The 19,203-nt window shown below is 45.3% G+C and overlaps 1 protein-coding gene across 1 annotated transcript in view; it reads left to right on the top strand.

Moving 5' to 3' along the window:
* Positions 1–19,203, top strand: part of CCNY (cyclin Y) — a 126,964-nt gene that overhangs the window by 544 nt on the left and 107,217 nt on the right. The window lies entirely within an intron of this gene.

Consider the following 19,203-nt stretch of genomic DNA (forward strand, 5'->3'; position numbering starts at 1 on the left):
GTCCCTCCGATTCCTCCGACGCCCCGCGCCGCCTGAGCGCGCGCCCCGCATCCCGCCCGGCGGCCGTTGCTCTCGGTCCTTCCCTGCGAGCGGGCCAGGGTCTTCGCCCCCGAGAGCGGGCCTGGGCGGGGTCCAGGCCGGGCTCCGGCCGTCTGTCCGGCGGAGCCGCCTGTCTAGTTGCGCGCAGAAGGGTGAGGTCGTCCGTCCTCCGAAAGGCGAAGGGTATGGGGACCCTGGGCAGGCCGAGGACTGGGTGCCTGGGTCAGCTGCCCGGAAACTCGCCAGTTGATCCCACTTGCTGGCCTTCAGCCCATTTCCATGAAAAACTAACCTCCCCAAAACACCACCAACAAAAAGCTTTTTTTTGGGGGGGGTTTAAGAGACTGCAGTCAGATAGCTTCACCAGAATTCTTTAAAATTTTTTCTTTACGGTATTATCACAGTGATTTGCAGAGAGCTTTGGAATAAGTCCCCTCGTTTTTGCTTGGGGCTGAATTACAGTCCCGTGAATTTCTGATTGATTTGAATGACTTTTGGTTTGGATTAGTGTTTGTAAAGGAAGTTAAAGGACTGATTGCTGCGTCTAGTAATGGTTGTTTATTTTATTGGTCTTACAGTACCTTTATTAGTACCATCTTATCAATAAGCGACGTGGTTTAATATCTACAGATGGGTAGTTTATGCATCATACAGTTTATAAGTTTTCACCTTAAAAATTGGAAATATATTTTTATGAAAACTTGACTTTTTTTTTAACCATTGAATCTTTTCACAGTTGATGTGGTTGAACTAATCTGAAAAAATTTCTTGTGTGAATGAATTGGCACAAGCCTATCGTAATTTATTCTTGTCGCTTTTAGGATGGCACATTCCATGTAGTGTGCAAAGCCAAATTTAAACTCTACCAAAGGGAAGAATTTTCTTATTGTTTGGCCTCATTTAATTTCTTCTAAATAGTAAATTCTTCTTTTTAGGACAACAACTTTATTAAATGAGTACCATATGTAAAAGAGACTAAAACAATGTCTGGTTTATAGTAGGCACTTAGTAAGTTAGGGCTCAGTATGACATTTCTAGTGGTGTTATTTTAGACTTCCATTATGTTGACCTACTCTTTAGTTGCCTTTGAACTATAACCGTACTTTATTTTTAAATTTATGCGTTTAAAAGCATCTAGCAGGATATTAAGTTCGGTCTGTCATGATCATTCCTATGGTCTCAAGCACCTGAAAGAAGTGGCCAGCATGTAATAAACACTAAGTATTGTGTTTTAAAGGAATGAATGAATGATTTTGTTGTAGGAAATCATCACTTAGTCCTATATAATGTTGGAGCATTGAAGATAATTTCTCCCTTATGTTGTGCCCTAATATCAGGTAGAGGCATTGTGTTTTAAATAATGGATTAAAATAATACAAACAAAAGGAAGACTCTCATTTCTTAGACCCAGGCTGCGTGTTATTATTGCCTATAGTAAGGAAACAGGAAAATAAAAGTAATTGTAATCAGCTATTCGGCAGTAAGGCTTAGAAGGATTTTGCCAGAAAAAAATAGAGTAGTGTTGTGTTCTTTCATTTGGAAGAAATCTAAGTTTTGGTCATCATTCGCTTTTGAGAAAACATTTGGAAGAGCAGCAGCTCTTGTTTTGGAGGTTTGGGGAGGTTTGAGAGACTATAGAGCAGGTTAAGAGGATTTCTAATCTGGGCTGTAGACGATTTCTAATCTGGGCTGTAGTGGCTTCTCACCCCAGAACCCAGTTGGTATGAGGCTAGTTTAAACCCAGAAATACTAATTCACTATTTAAACAATGTTCTCTCTGTCTGCCACATTCAGTCAATAATACTTGTAGTATTTACCTATTTGGCCATTCTCAACAGTTTCAATTAGAGCAGAAATCTAGGACTGGGCTTTGGCATTAGTATGTGTAAAGCGCTCCAGGTGATTCTAAGATGCAGCTGGGTTGAAAATCGCTGGCTGGGTGAGCCTTGGAAGTGTCATTGTTGTTCAGGGGCATTTTCCGTGGAAATTCATTCTGTCCGAGGCTGGGAGAATAGAATAGGTTTGCTTAAGTTTTAGTGTATAGATATACATATATATCTGTATTTTAACTTCTGATTATTAGGTGATTAGTAAACATGTAAAAACTGCATCTCAGGAGTTCTTGATTTTAGTAGGTAACAAAAGCTGAAGTGCCTAAGTACCATATTTCTTATACCCTGAAAGATCTTCCAGACAGCTAGTCTTGGAAGGTTCAGAGAAGTTCATGGAGCTGGGTTAGGTTAGTTTCTTTAGAGCACAAAGATATGAGGTTCATGTTTTCCCTGCCCAAACACAGCAGGTGATGTTTGTAGAATTTCAGTGACTGTGTTAGGCTTCCATGATGCCCACAGGCAACTTGCCTGCCTTTGTATTTAGTGTACCTTAGTGTTAGGTTATTCCTGTTTTAGAAATTTATATTAGACTCATCAGTTACCCAGGTATTACTCCTGGTAAAATTACTGTGAGATTGAGAAAAAACAAAAACACTTAGCAACAGTGATGGTAATAAGTACAACCCTTACATATTGCTTACTCTGTGATGGATGCTGCTTTAATGCTTGACATCAGCTCATTCATTCAGTCGTCGCAGTAACCCTGGGGGTAATATTATCCTTACGTTAAGACCAAGAAATGAGGCAGAGAGGAGAAATGACTTGCCCAAAGTTATGGAGCCAGTAAATGACTAGTGGAAACTTTCCATTGTTGCTTGACTAGCCATCAAATATTAACTAAATATTAACTAGTGTGGGGTTGCCTTCTGGGGTAGGCTCTGTGTCACTGTGTCGTATCCATGGTTTCTCTGGGGAGGACTTCCTCCATCTGTAACATGCTGGATTTACCAGATTAGATTATTTTTGTGGGAGGAGAAGAAGAGGAATGGACTGAAGAGAATTTAAAATTCGGTGAGACTAAATAAATCAGGATAATTGTTAACATCTGTACCAGAGTGTCAGTTTGGGTTGACAAACTCAAACCTCAAAATGATTGGGAGCCACTTCATCCAAGGATCAGCTGTCATCCTTGACAATCCAATAGCTCCCTCATCTCATATCCAGTCTGCTAGGAAGGCATGACTCTCTATCTTCAAAATATATCCAGAGTCTGACTCCTTCTTAAAACCTCTCCTGCTGTTGCAATCTAAGCAGCCTGACTGGTCTCCCTGCTTCTCCCCTTACCCACCACGGTCTGTTCTCAACACTGCAGCTGTGCTGAGATCCTTTTCAGAACTTTAACACATCACTCCTCTGCTCAAAAAACTGCAGCGACTCCTTATGTCACATGGAGTAAAAGCCTTACAGTGAACTTGACAGTGGAGTCCTTCCAGTGGACTCCAAGGCCCTTTGTGATCTGCCTGCCTTCCTCAATCACTAGCTCTTTCTAGCCACACTGGCCTCCTTCAGTGCTGTTCCCTGAACACACCAGACATGCTGTCACTCCAGGACCTCTGCTCTGTCGCTCTGCCTGGAATGCTCTTCTCCATGTGTTCTCTTGGCCAGCCCCCCCTCAGCCCCTTCAGTCTTAGTTCAAGCCTCACTTTTTCAGTGAGGCCTTCCCAATCACCCCACTTTAACATTCCTCTGGTCACCCCATCAGCAATCCTAATATACATTTTGTGCACTATGATTTCTTAACTGCATGTCACCTGTAGTACATTGTATACACATATGTATGTATTGTAATAATATTTCTACTCTAGCGTATAAGTTCTGCTAGAACTTTTTTGTTCATTGATGTAACCTTAGTGCTTACAGTAGTGCCTGATACCTTGAAGAACCGCTTTAAATATTTGTTGAATGAATGAGTGAAGCCAGCCACTGAAGGACATCAGAGTCAGAGCATCAGTGTGTGTATTTATTGAGTGAGAGGAAGCAGAAGGAAGTAGAGAATGAATAAGACTTGTAATAATGAAAGCAGAGTGGATGTGAAACTTTTTGGTTGGTTTGCGTTTTAACCTGAGAGGTAAGCAGATAAGGTGATATCCTGAAAATGAAACTGAAGAAAGATTTCAAAGCATGACAAAAGAAAAAAACACGCCCAAACTGAAAGGAAACCAATGGCTGGTGGAAATCTGTTTAACAGCGTGATATGTTTAGTCTTATTTCAGATGTCTCTTCAGATGAATGGCTTTAGCTGTGGTCTCACGTCCTTAAGGACCAAAGTGAGACTAAGATGCTTATAAATCAAAAAACACTAGATAAACAAATGTGATTATGAACATAGCCATTCATGTGACTTTCTTGGATTAAACGTGAAATGTGTTCTGGGATATATGGCACTGGTATCTGAACCTCCCACGGCCAGGGAAGCTGGAAGCTTGAGGCGCTCCCCCAGGCACCGCAGGGTAGCTGGGGAAGCCAACTGCTGTAAGGCTGGGGCGACAAGAGAGCTGGTAACAGACCTAAGTGCCTGTTTGGAGCAGGAGCTCGGACTCCTGCCCTTGGTTTCTGAGCTGTCTGCAGCCTATGGAAATTGATCCCTTCTGCGTTCTTTTTCTCGAGTCTCGGTCCCACTTTAACCTTTCCAGCCTGACGGGCAAAACCATGCCTGTAGACTTTGCTTCCAGGCTAAAATTAATTAGCAATGCTGCCTGTGAGGTTTGTGAAGATGTTCCGACCGAGTGTGGGCTAACTGCATACAGTGGTGGCTCCATGGAGCAATGATTGTGGCCCCCTGACCTCCATTCCACTCACTTATTTTCCTCCCTAATTTAGAATCAGGGAGTCATTTGCCCCTCACTTTACGGATGAGGAAGCTGAATCTTGGAAGGTGCAGTCTCTTGCGCAGGTCATGCAGATCCTGGAAGAGGGTAGTGAATCTCTTCACATCTTTCTCCTCATTTTACAGGAGAGGTAATCGAGCCTTAAATGTTAAGAAATTTGCTCAAGTTTCCACAGCTAGTTAGTAGCAGAGTTGGGGTCCAATTTATCCTTACTTGCTAGAGCGTCACACCTCAACTACCCTGTGATAGCTACTTAGGGAGGGAGTGATCTGTGCCTGGCCCACGCCTGTCTTGTTTTCAGAGTTTCAGTTGTTGCTTGTGTGCTTTTGGCTAACAGTACTTTGCGAATAGGATTTCTACTTTTCTGCTCCTTTTAGGGAGGAGTGAAGATTAAATAATTTTTTGGAATTGTAGATTTTCTCACCCTTTTCTACGAAGCTGATTGTTTCTATCATCTTAAGGAGATGAATTGCTTTCACATTTCTGGCTAGATGAAACTAACAACAGAAAGATTAAATCCAGGGCTTCCCTGGTGGCGCAGTGGTTAAGAATCCTCCTGCCAGTGCAGGGGACAAGGGTTCAAGCCCTGATCTAGGAAGATCCCACATGCCTTAGAGCAACTAAACCCGTGCCCCAGAACTACTGAGCGTGCGCTCTAGCGCCCGCGAGCCACAGCTGCTGAAGCCCGCGTGCCTAGAGCCCATGCTCTGCAGCAAGAGAAGCCACCGCAATGAAGCCCATGCACCGCAACGAAGAGTAGCCCCTACTCACCACAACTGGAGAAAGCCCGCACACAGCAATGAAGATCCAACGCAGCCAAAAATAAATAAATAAAATAAATAAATTAAAAAAAAAGATTAAATCCATTCCTATCCAGAAAAGGGCAGAACCAAAAGGAAAACTATAATGAGAGGCAAGCCACGTGAGCAGCTTTGAAATCCTGTTTTAATCACGCAAGGTCAGAGATTTAGCTCCAGGCATATAGTGTTGGACTTACCTTTAAGGAAGCAGTGTTTGGTATTTTTCACAAGAGAGCAATTCACAGTATCATGCTTGTCATACTTCAAAATACAGATCCTTTAACGATTCAACATCTAGGCACCCAGGGTAAGTCTGTGGCACCAACATTTGATGTTAGAGCCTCTCGTGCTTTCAGTATCATTTTCAGCTGGTAGCTGGAAGGAGGGAGAGAGCTCGCTCTCCCTGCAGCCTTTCGCGTCATCATGAAATGTTGAGTTTGTTGCTGGGAGTCTTGGGTAGGAGATCATTTCCTCTCTGTGCTCCAAGACTCACTGTTGTCCTATCCTGCCTTTCCTGAAGAATGAGAGAAGGCTCTTCCCAGGGGGTTTACAGAATGTGCCTCTGGGTCTGTGAAGTTGATGGAGGGCAAGGAGCAGGAGCCCAGTAATCAGGAGGTCTGTGCCCCGGACATGACTCTGCCTTTGCTGTGGGGCCTCTGTCCTAGTGAGCCACTTTCCTCTCTGCTTAAAAAAGCATGCTTAAAAATACTGCCTTGAGGGCTTCCCTGGTGGCGCAGTGGTTAAGAATCTGCCTGCCAGTGCAGGGGACATGGGTTCGAGCCCTGGTCTGGGAATATCCCACATGCCGCGGAGCAACTAGGCCCGTGCGCCACAACTACTGGGCCTGAGCTCTAGAGCCCGCGAGCCACAACTACTGAAGCCTCTGCGCCTAGAGCCCGTGCCCTGAAACAAGAGAAGCCACTGCAGTGAGAAGCCCACGCACTGCAACAAAGAGCAGCCCCTGCTCATCGCAACTAGAGAAAGCCCGCGCGCAGCAACGAAGACCCAACGCAGCCCTAAATAAATAAGTAAATTTATTAAAAAAAAATACTGCCTTGACATATGACCCAAGGGACCTAAAATGAGACTAAAATGCTTAATAAACCAGAAAGTACTAGATGCACGTATGTCATTATGAACATGGCTCTCATGTTGATTTTCTTGGATTAAATATGCAGTGTACTGCAAGAGCTACAGCAACCTGTGTTTGAACTTTCCATAGCCAGAGAAGGCAGAAGCCAAGGGGCTCATCCTACCAACATACCAAGCATTCAGGGTAGCACCGGAAGGATAAGTGGAATTTTAGAGCTGGGTGGGATGAGGTTTTGCAGAGCTCTGTGACCTTTGAGTGGGAGCTTGGTGGCAGTAGAATTTGGAATAGAAATCATCCTCTTTCTAGCATTTATTACCCTTCTGGGTTGCATCTTTCCAAAGTCATACCATGATGCCATGCAGTGAAAGTGGGATGAGTATTTGAGACAACTTCTCCGACTCCTGGGGATACCCGGCCCCTCCAGCCAGCCGGCCGGTTGGCTGGCTGCCCGTGGAACTGGGTTCCTGGGAACGTCAGCCTGTGCCCTGACAGAGAGGGTAAGGCCAGGGATTTAAAAAACAAAATTCTTCAAAGAATAAGGTTTTTGAGGCATGCATACAGGTGCTTTATTATATTAAAATACTGCTTTAAATAAAGAGGAATTGATGGGCTGAAAAATAAGCACAGGAAGCCCTGAGCGAGTTTTTTGGGGCGGTTTGTGCCAATCTTTTTCATGGAAGATCTGACTGGCTGGGTCCACAGCTGCAGAGAGGTCAGGGAGACCTCGCCCTCTGTTCCCTTTCTCAGCTACTTGTGCTGCTGATAGCTGTTTCGTATGGCTCCCTTCCTTTACTTCTTCTGGGGCTTCTTTTGCTCTCTGCCAGCTTGGAAAAAGGGGTGTGCTGAAGCTAAAATCGAGTGTGGTTGGTCTGATAGCTGACAAATTGGCAGGCTCCTCAGTCAGCAAGAGTTTGCCTAGAAAGTCTCTTGGTGACTCTGAGAAGAGAGATCATCTCAGGGACGGTCAGTTCCAAATTGCTACATTTTGGGCCTCTCTGTTGCCTTGCTGGGGAGGTTACACTTAAATACTGGAGTGGAAAACCTTGAAATCCTTTATTCTTCACCTTTGTCAGAATATTGACATTCTGTACAACAGTTTTGACTTTGTAAAGAAACTTTGTTTTTTTATTTGTTTTTCATATGGCTCAAAAATTGTACTGAAAGGGAGTTCTAAAATATTTGGTCAATGGTAACATCTCTGGGATAAGTGTCTAGTCTCCTCTGGTTATCCTACTTTGATTAAAAAAAATTCAACCTGATTTCATTATTTGATAGACACATTACCTAACATATGTAATTTTAATTCCTGGGTCATTCTTTTGTGGTCTTTGTCCCCTACTCGGGCTGTATAGTGGGGGCTCATTGGGTGTGATAGATGTGAGTGCCATGCTCAGCAGAGATGTACCAGCCTCCGCAGACATGTCAGCTGGCTCCTGGTACTGAGAGAAGTACAGCTGGAGTACACTAAAGATAATTGTTAGCAACTGCAATTACATCCTTGCCAGATTGCTTCGTGAGCTTTACAGAAATCTCAGTTGGATGGTGAAATGCAAGTCACTTCTATTTTGGACACCTCCGATTATAGACCTTGTGTCTCTGAGGAGGATAAATAGGAAGTACTCGGCATGGGAGTTCACATGTAATATAGCTGTGTGTTGCAACAGTGTGTAGTGTTTGAAACATTTTGTAAGCACGTTTTCTTGTGGATGGATGATTCTGTTCCTGGTGGGGAAAGAGAAGCTATTAAAGATATTGTGATTATATTTGATAAACTCTTGTCTCACTCTGCAAATTTAGCATTAATCAGGGGAATTAGTGCATGGATGGATAGGTTAAGAGGTCTGTCCTTCACCTCAAGAAAAGGTTTCACCCCACATTTAGGATTCTGTCCAGGAATGAACCTTGACTTAGGATACTAGTTGATGACAGCTATTGAATTAAGTGTAATCGCAGTTGTCCTTTGAACTATCTCTGGTTTTTAGATGTGGATCTAGATTTTGTACAGTTGCTTACGAGTCCAGGTTTTAGGGCTCCCTGTGTGTCCTGCTGAAATCCAGGATGAGAGTTGAAGTTGTGATGCTGTGTTTAAATTCAGCTTCAAAAATTTCGAACTCACACATTCATCAAGCAGTTCTTTCATTTATAGTGAGCAATTATTTTTGTCAGTTTATGCGGATAATCTTTTTTTTCCCCTCAAGCTGTGTGTAAGTGATGGGCCGTTATTTTAATGTGTAGTTCTTATTACTCCTTTGCTTGAAAGACATTGGTAAACAGGGTCTCTACAGAATTGGAGATTGCCTTCTGTCTTCGAGAGCTAAAGGCAATGAAGAGGGACGTTTACGTTAATGTTAGCATACATTTGACTCTTTTCTGTAGGTAAATCTAATGTCTAATTTTCTGTGTCTTGCATTTTGTCGGAAGTCTGGAGGAAGCATAACAAAGCTGCCTTTCAGAAGTGTGACTTGAAGTATCAACCGCACAGCCCTGAACTGGAGGAGGAGAGCACGGGTCCTTGCTGTGCACGCCGTTCTCTTCCGTGGAGGCTGGTGGTCCTGTCTGAGCCCTGCACCCGGGTGCAGGCCCCGTGCGCTATGTAGTGTCTCCTCCGCAGCGGGAGGGACACTGCTTAGTCGCTGGCTTTGCAGCTGTCGGTGGCCCCTGGGTTTGGGGAGTGCAGGACTTGAACAGAGCGTGTGTGGAGGGGCTGCGGCGGCCTCGAGGAGGTGGGGGTGGGTGGGGACGACCCTGTGCAAGACCCCCGGGCGGGCACGGCCCCATGAGTGGTCAGTGCCTTTGCTCCTGGGCCACGTTGGGTGCCTCGTGCCCTTGAGAATGACTGGGGCTGGACGGCGCGCGGGGCTGTGGTTTTCAGGGTCAGTGGGGGTGGCCTGTTGGGGAGAGGCCCTGTGGGCTTCTGGTGTGGAACCAGGAGACACTGGACGACTGGACCTCATCGTCATCTCTCATTTAACCAAGAATGTTCTGGAAGGAGCCTTTGTTGAAGCCTAAGTTGGGTTTTTCGAAAATGGAAGTTATTCTTGTGTCTGAGGTAAAAAGGCACTGTGACAGGAACAGAAGGAAGGATGGAGGGAGTTGAGGATGGAGTGTGAGGACAAGACAAGAGTGGGTGGAGCCGGGTGAGCATGGGCTGCAGCCTGCGAGGGGACAGCGCTATCTCCCCTTTGTCTCGGTTCTGCACGTTTGTCACTGTCACACATCCGAGGCCACGGGCAGGCATGCCGGGCTCCAGGGGCACTGTGTGAACAACCCCGCTGTTTCCCCACAGGGCTGCTTTCTGTGCTCATTTGGACTCCTTAGGACGGGCACGTGCTCTGAGGTGGGGCTCCTCGTGGTACTGTGGACAGAAACATGTGCCCTTGACTCTGAGCTGATGGGGCCGTGGTGTTCTGGGTGCACCTGGAAGGTGTGTGATTCCTTTGTTCAAATTAAAAAGTCATGCGTTTATCTTCCGTATGCCTTCTCTTTTTTTTTCCCCTTTCTTTTTTCCCTTTTTAGTGCAATACTGAGAGGCGTGGTACATTTTTCTTCTTTTAGCCAGCAGTTTTATTTTTTACTTCAACTTTAATATCAGCTAGTTTTTTGTGTGGGTTTTTCATATTTTCTTAGTACTCACAGTGGGCTTTCCTTTGAGAGTCTGTTTTGAGGAGGAATATAAAGATGGTCTCTTTGAGTTGGTAAAGCTCTGATGTGTTTTCTGACGTCGCTTTGGCTGGGTTTGAGTGCTCAGTGAAGTTTTGTATTTTTGTGGACCTTTTCAAATCTCATCACTGCAGCTGGGTGACCTGGCTTCCTGAGGCAGGTGGTGGGTGAACAGAAATGGTGTTTGATTCAGGGTCTGGTATTCAAGGTCATGCTTAATAGAAAACTTGGGGGGAAACCCTTCTGGGTGTCGTATCTGTGTTGCACTGTTACACTCTTGAGGAAAAAGTTTGGGGATGAACAGGTCATTTGATTTCAAGACTTGATTTGATTTGAGGTTTAGAAATTCAAGTCTTGATTTGTAGCTTGCCTAGGTGAAGAAAGCTCCAAAAAATGTGGTGATGCTGTATTCCTGACAGTTAAACCTTGCCTCTATGAATATTTGAACCCCAAATGTCAGTCCCTTAGTTGTGAAGTTACCTGTAAAGATAGAATGGAAGTGGCTCCTGAAGCTGAAGATGTTCCTCCAGAGCCTGAGGGTTGAAGGTGCGCAGTCAACGCCTGCGGCGCCCGTGTAGCACAGATCGCTGGTTAGGAAGCGTCCCCGTTGTCAAGGTGCAGCCTTGGATTAGCAAGGGGGTCAGCAGCCTTGCTGCAGAGCTCAGAGGGAAGCCGGCTGCCTGGGCCTTGACGGCAGGATTAAAAAGGCTCCCGGCAGAAAGATGGGAGAACGGAGCGGTTGGGGCTGGCACTGCTTCTGGGGCTGCCCGTCCACGTGCTCTCAGAGCCCTGTAGCAGCACTGCTTGGAGTTACAAGGATGAGCCCCTCCTGGTCCGCATAGCACATCTGGATGTGACATGGAGATGAGCCATGCAGAGGCAGCCAGACCTTGGTCATTTTCTCTCTGTTCCTTCCGTATTCTGAGGGCCTCTGAAGTGACGTTCAGTATTGTTTTTAGAGTGAATCTGAAGTTTTACGAGGCCCAGTATATGCCCGTGTGCATGAAATAAGAGGTCTTTCAGGGAAGGAAGTTCTGGCCTTACCCAAGCGAAGTGTGTCATAGTTCTTTCAGCTGCTTTCGTGGGCAGGCTGTCTAGAGAATCTGTTTGCACAAGAAGAAATACGGCAAAATGTCTTCTGTACCACTTAAGGTAGGGGTAATTAGCAGTTCGTGGGGACCAGGAATGTAACTTGAGACAGAAGATGATGATTATAGAATATTTTAAGTACTTTTATTTTAAGCATATAAAACAAAAGCGTGGGACACGATGAACAGAAGTGCTTCTTATTAGGTGCCCTTACGAGACCTCTTTTGGTGAACAGGTAACCAGTATATAAAGGGGTATCCAATATGAATTTGAATCCTCTTCTCTTAGTAAACAGCAGTGCTCCTCTTGAATGTCTTCAGCCCAACAGTTTTTAGGGCCATTGCTCGTTATACGCTTTGGCCAGGTAGGCGTGATCACTGATACCTGCGTTGGCCATGTTGTTTGGTTTGCTCCTGAGGGTGTACGTAATTTCCCTGATTTTCAGGTATTATTATAAGACACTTGGGGTGTGATGTCTTGGCCTTCATTTCACTTGTTTTGTTCCAGGAAGTCTACCTAGAATATAGCGTTCCCAGTACCGTTTTTATTTGAAATGCCGGTTATTGCTGAGGGTGGGATCAGTTTGTAGGATGACTGTGGCTGCAAAACTAATCACAAAGCTTTTTTTTTTTTTCTTTTTTCCTTTTTTTCCCCAGAGTTCAGAAGTGGTGACAGTTGTTTAGTTTGGAATTCTCATTATAGGTAAAAGAGGCCACATAAGCAGAATGCTAATGCTGTGAGGAACTAGACAAGCTGAGAAGTTAGGGGGGGGCTTCCTTTCCTTTTAAACTAACATGTCTAGCAAGTGGTAAATTCCTTGTGAGAAGTATTTCTAGAATGTGTTGTCTTCAGCCACGGAGAAGCAGGAGTTGGAGAGAAAATGGAATTCAGCAGCAAGTGTTGGCCGAGAGACGTCTGTTTTCCATCACTTAAAGGGGGAACTCATGGTGCCTGTGATGACTGGGCTCAGAGCCCTGGCTATCTTGGGCAGTGCTATGCTGGCATTTTGCATACGAGCGAGAATTTGATGTCCCCTGTTGGAGGTTAAGGTCCAGTTCTTCTACCGGTCAACAGATATTGGTCAATCCAAGTACTAATCAGTTCTAGGCTCCCCACTGGATGCTGGGAATGCAAAGATCAATGTAGCTCGGACTTTGCCCTTAAAGACCTAATGATCCTTTAAGGGAGACAGATACGCAGATAAGTGATTACAATACCATATACAGAGGTAGAAGGGAGACTGAAATGATAATCTCTGTCCTAGGTGGTGAGGGGATGTGGTCAGGGAAGACTTTGCCAAGACAGCCTGGTGTCGAGGGCAAGAGGAGTGGGAGTGGGGAAGGGGCAGGAAAGGGTGCAGGGAAACTGTTTTAGAAAGATCCTGCGTGCATTGGGGCATAACTTCGTTTTGAAGTCAGTAGGTAATGTTGAACTTATCGGTGGCTTAGTCCCCAAACATCTTATTTAATGAATTATGCTCCTCAGGGGGACATTTGTTCTAAAAGATTTCATAATGGATGGATGTGCATTGGAGAGCAGTTTCTTGAGTATTTTGCATATACTCTGGATTCTGGGAAATGATTACTCAAAGTTGTAACGTGGAAGACAGAATAATGTCTTGAGAACTGTAAAAGCAATGTGCTGTTTTTGTTGGGTATGAGACATGAGCCTTCATAGAATCACTGAGTGTTCATACCATCAAGTACCACCGAGATCCTCACGCTTCAGGTCAGGCAGCCAAGCTGCTGGGAGGGCTGCTCCCCAGCATCACACGGCTCGTTCTGGGTGGCGTGCAGGCAGGAAAGTCTCCTGATGGGAGATAGGGTCTTTCACACTGGTTTTCGCCAGAAGATTAAATATTCCCCAAAGGAGATTAACCTTTTTTTTTTTTTTTTGGCTGCGCTGGCTCTTCGTTGTGGCACGTGGGCTAATCAGGCTGTGTAACAAACTACCCCCAAATTTAGTAGCTTAGAACAACAGTATTCATCATCTCTCAGTGTCTGTGAGTCAGGACTCGGGCACACCTTAGCTCAAGGTCTCTGGTAGAATTGCAGTCGAGCTGTCAGCTGAGGCCGTGGTCCTCTTAGGGCTCAACCAGGAGAAGAGAATCTCCTTCCAAGGCCTCAGGTGCTCGTTGGCTGCTGGCTTCAGACATCAGTTCCTTGCCTTGCCAGCCTTTCCAGGGGCAGCTCCCACCATGGCAGCTGGCTTCCCCTAGAGCAAGTGATCTGGGAGGGCAAGAGAGACCCCTAGGGTAGGAGCCGCCGCCTTTCTGTACCTGAGTTAGAAATGGCATTCCGTCATTGCTCAAGTCTGGCCCACACCCAAGGGGACAGTGTTACATAAGAGTGTGAAAACCTAGAGGTGTTTGGGGGGGCTATATTGGAGGCTGCTTACCGCAGGCACTAAACAGGATTCTTTTGCTTGTATGTAAGGGTCGTCCACTAAAACTGCTTGAGCAAAATGGGTGGGAAGTGCAGGAGGGAAGAGTTATTGCAAGTACGTGAAGATATTTCATGGAAAGCAAGGGCCAGGAGCATACCTGAGTCTCATAGGGAACTGGAGTTGGGAGTTGGACAGCCTGTAGGAACAGAGGCAGCTGTCTCTTCAGTATTTTACTGTTAAATTCTCTTGTCAGGCTTAGTTGGTCTTATCTTTCTCCATGTCTCAAATTTATTTTTCTGTCAATTTTTATTCTCTGTAAAATTCCTTCCTTCCTTCCTCCCTTCCTTCCTCCCTCCCTTCCTTCCTTCCTTCCTTCCTTCCTTCCTTCCTCCCTCCCTGCCTCCCTCCCTCCCTCTCTCCCTCAATTCTAAGACCACAAAAGACTGACTAGAATCTCAGTGCTCCAGTTTCCCAGGAGAAAGGATTGCATGCACTCCACCCAGCTAATGGGGTGGCTTCCCCTGTGAGAAGTTTCCAGTCAGCTGTGGTGGGTGAAGGTCAAGGTGGGGGTCTGGACATGATTACAGAAGCTTTACCTCTGTTGTTATGGAAGTGGATAAAAGGGTGAGGTTGCAGGGGGTGGTGATGGTTGGGGGAAGCACATTTCAGAGAAGGGCATTTGGAAATAATTTTATCAGATATGTATTTTTAAAATCCATGTTTCAGTTTTCCCTAGTAGGAAAAGGAATTCCCTAGTAGACCTAAAATGAATGAATTTGGGTAAAACTCAAGTTAGGGATAAGTTTTGCAAATAGTTTGGAAAAGAGGGACCTTAGCAGAAAAGCATGGTTATCTCTATTAAGAAATTTAAAAAACAGTCTTTGAGACATCTGTTAATTTGAAAGCTGGGAGACTTATTGGTTACTAAAATTGCTGTTTCTCTTTCTTGCTCTTTCTGAGCTTGCCCCTTATAAATTCCAGGTTTATCCACTTAAAAAAAATGCTCTTACACTGTGAACATCTGTCAGCTTTCCTATCTTAGATTTTTTTTTTTAGCAGTTTATGTAACTTGAATTGAAATAAGCATTTTTGTTCTGTTCTAAAACTGCCCACTTAAGTGTCTTCATAACACTGTTTTTGGCTTTAATTGATTTCAATAAATTATAAAGGTGCACAAAAGTTTTTTATTGACATTTTTGCACACTTTGACTTAGCCGTAAGAAATTTTGTGTTATAAAGATAGAAACTGAAAGCCTTTCCCAGAGGTATCTTTCGTTTTGCTTTGTAGACAAGTTGGTTGGCTGGTTTTGAGTTTTGTTTTGGAGTTTGATTTGAACAGTCCAATAGCGGCAGCAATTAAAGCAGATTAATATGCAGTGAATACTTAAGCTTGTACATTTTAGGATGTTGCTCTGTTGGTTAAAAATTGAAACTGGCAGAATGGTCTTTGGGAATGCTAAGCCCTTACAGGTCCCTGGGTGGGGGGAGCTGGCAAGTGGCGTTGGCACAGGTGGGTGTGGAGACCCAGAGGGTGTTCTGAGCGTTTCAGAGTCTGCTGGTTTTTGCGAGGTTTGCCAGTTGGTGCTCCTTTGGAAAAGTCAGCTCCCACTATTTACCCTAATACATTCCTCACACAGTACTCCATTATTGTAGATGTAGATTTGGTAATGACGCTGCTATTTCCTGTTAGAATCTGGTAGGGAAAAAGACTGTTGACTGCAGTTGCAGAATCTCTGGGACGATGCAGCAAGTTTCTCCAGCTTCTTCATGTTAGTTGCTTCTTATGATCCATTCTCTTCAATCTGTTATTTCTTATAATCCAGTCTCTCTCCCCTTTACACACGTGGAGTTGATCTTGTCCCTCTGCTTACAGCCCCACTTGGCCTTAGTTGGGTTCGCTCAGACACAATCTCCTTACCGCGCCCCTGCCTGTGCACAGACCTCTTTCCTCATCTAGCGACTCCTCGGTGCTTCTCAAACTGCCAAGCCTGCCCCTGTCTCAGGGCTGTGCATCCTTTATTCCTCCTGCCTTGCGTGCTCTTCCCAGGCTCGCTCCGGGGCAGGAGTGCACGCAGAGAGGGGAGCCTTCTGCCACCACCCAGCCCCAGCCCTAGGCCCATTGCTCTCTGTCACTTTACCTTGTTTGCCTATTTGTTATGTGCCCTCCTGCCATCCTCCGCCTGCCAGGATGTAAACTCCAGGAGGGTAGGGACTCTGTCCATCTTGATCCCCATTACCTAGAACAGCACTTGGCACGTAGAAGGTGCTCAGTAAGTATTAGAACAGTAGAGATAGTGCATTCATTTCACATCTAATAAACGTTTTGTGGTTCTTGACCTTGGTATTTTTAAAGAGCACAGGCCAGTTATTTTAAAATTACCCCTTAGTTTGGGTTTGTCTGATGTTTTCTCTTGATTTGCTTCAGGTTCTGCATTTTCAGCGGGAGTACCGCAGAGGTGGTGCATCACAGACAGGGGCACACGTGTCCTGTTCATCCCAGGGCTGCTGATGTTGACTTTATACTCGGTTAAGGGGTGGTACCATCTGGGTTTCTTCAGCATAATGTAGCTTTAATTAATAGTAGTAATTTGTGGGGAGATTGAGACTATGTAAATGCCCTGTTTCTGATCAGTTTTTTCTCGTGAGCTTCAGTGTCCATTGGTGACTTAGGTCCTCCCGTGTTTTGAGTGGGCATCTGATGTGCGGGCGAGCTCTTCTCATTTATAGATTTGCCAGTTTGGAGTCATGGATTCTTATTTTATTCAGTGAGTTGCAATATGTTCTTCTTATTTTTTGTTGTTGCTCAGATTGTCCCAGATTTGGTTGGTGGGAGCCTCTTCAAACTGCAAACTGGTTTCTTTATCAGCTCTGTCCTTTTGATATGTCCTCCTCATTCCTTGAACACTTCTTTAATTTCTCACAGGATATTTGCCTTTTAGAAATAATTTTTCTCTTGGTTTGGAAAACGTTTTCTCCCTTAAGAAATATGGATGCAATATTTTCCTTTACAGAACATCACAGTAACGTCAGTAGCCAATCTTGGTGCCTGAAGATGTGGCCTTAAGCAAGTCTCTCTTTTTGTAAACTCACATGATTTTGCTTGCTGGTTCTGTGAAATCAGAGAGCTGGCAGGTTATCTGCCGGTAGCTCAGGGACAAGATAGTTGAGTGAGATGTTGACAGTATTTATTGAGTACTGCCAACGTGTAAAGCCTTCTACCTGGAGCTGGAAAAACTGAAGACAAGCGCCCGCTCTGCTCCCTGGGGTGGAGGGTTTAGTGGAGGAAGATGAGACTGTCTGTGCATAAGAACAAGTGAGGTCGGAAAGGCGAACTTTGGTAACGAACTGTCCTCTTCACCGGCTCACACACAGAGGACAAGGCAAGGCCAAGGCCTGACCCATTTGACCTATAAAGATATGACAAATCACTTTCAGATTTAGATGATAGATTACCTATACAGACAAAGGAGCCGGCGTCCCCAAATGCTTGTGAACCACACACCAGAAAGGGTGACACTGAAATAAAAGGGACCAGTGACTGTGAGTTGCAGGCACCCTGCTGCTGTGAAGCCAAATCTGTGTGGGTTTATGTTCTGGGCGTCTACTCAGAGCAGGGTGGTGTGTGTGGAAGGCCCCATACTTCATCAGAACCTGGGAGGCAATCAGAGAGGGCGGGAGGCCGATGGGAGTTGGCCTCTGCCATGGTCTGAGAGTTTGTGTCTCCCCAGAATCCACATGTTGGAATCCTCATGGCCATTGTGTTGGTGTTCAAGTAGGGCCTTTGGGAGTGCTTGAGTTGTGAGGGCGGAGCCTTATAAAAGGGAGTTCAGAGCACTCCCTTGACCCTTCCACTAGGAGAGGGCACGGTCAGAAGCCTGCACGCCGGAAGAGGGCCCTCACCCCACCGTGCTGGCACCCTGATCTTGGACTTCCAGCCTCCAAAAGTGAGAAATCAGTTTCTGGTGTCTGTAAGCCATCCGGGCTGTGGTATTCTGTTACAGCAGCCGGAACAGACTAAGACAGCCTCCTGGTGCTCCTCAGGCCCTCCTCTCTGCTCCGGGAGGGGCGTGAGGTGCTCCTCCAGGACACATCTGCTTCCGGGGCTGTGTAGGGGAGGGTGAGGTTGCTGGGGCACCGTGGCGGAGCCGTTCTGCACTTTTCCACTTGTAATATGGTTGACACCTCCACGCGGAGATGTCATATGGCCTCTGACGGTCGCTGACCTGGTTGTTGCACTCCTTCCTTGTCCTGATCCACTTGGCTACACATCTGTTCTGTGATTAGCTCTTGTGTGCATCAGGCTGTTCCTGGGACCTTTTTTTCTGTCCAGTGTACTCTTTGTGTCCAACCTAAACCCCTAGATGGCATTTGTTTGAGAATCCTAGGTCAGGCTGTCCTGAGTGCCGCGTTTCAGAGCATCTGGTTTTGGGTAGTAGGCTCAGCTGGTCAGAGTGGCCCAGGAAGATTAATATGTTGGAGCTATGGGAGCTAGATGTGAACAGGAAAAGACTGGAGCCAGTGGGAAGTCTGAGGTGGGATGGGGGTCTTGGAAAGAAAGTTATGGACGCACCCTGCTGCCACACCCCCCAGCCCCAGACAGACTTTGAGTCCCTCAGAGCACCCACCCCGCCCACCGGAGAGAATGAATGGAGCAGCCTTGGAATTCAGGATCCTTGGAGACGGCAGGATGCTGTGTTGGTGAATGGAAACTGGAGAAGGAGGAGGAAGAATTGGCTTTGAGGAAGGAGAGGGTAAACTTTGGGGGCATAGACAGGTTTTACACAGTCTCCCTCAGTGTTAAGTGATAATTAGTTTTTATAAAATTCATTTTAATATATTCCTGTTAAGAATGTAATTTTCTAGGTCTAGTAATGTGAAAGGATCTGAATGTTCTCATCCTCAAAGAAATGATGAAAGGATCCAGACTTATAGTCATTTTACTTGATGAAAATGTGTGTTTACAGCAGCTCTTGGTGATTTGGGATTCTTTGATCTCGTTTCTCATATGACTTCTGGTCTTTTAGCCCTTCACCCATAATTCAAAACAGAGGAGGCAAGTAGGGGTGAAATTCAAGTATTTAGATTTAAGTAAAGGTTCTTTTGATTATTCCTTTAAGTTATTCAAGCTAGCATGACACAAAGTTGACTGAATTTTACGTCCTGTTTGTTCCACATATAATTAGATATACCAAAAGATTGCTTTCTGACCACCAGACATAAGTTTTTTTTTTTTTTTTTTCAGACATAAGTTTTTAAGTTGGTTCAGTATAACTAATTTAAAAATATGATGTGGTGGAGTGGTCAGATGTACCATTAGGGTGATTTTTTAAATTAAAGTATAATTGACTGGACTTTCCCGCTGGGACAGTGGTTAAGAATCAGCCTGCCGATGCAGGGGACATGGGTTCGATCCCTGG

The sequence above is a fragment of the Orcinus orca genome, chromosome 2, assembly GCF_937001465.1.
Source record: "Orcinus orca chromosome 2, mOrcOrc1.1, whole genome shotgun sequence".
Lineage (NCBI taxonomy): Eukaryota > Metazoa > Chordata > Mammalia > Artiodactyla > Delphinidae > Orcinus > Orcinus orca.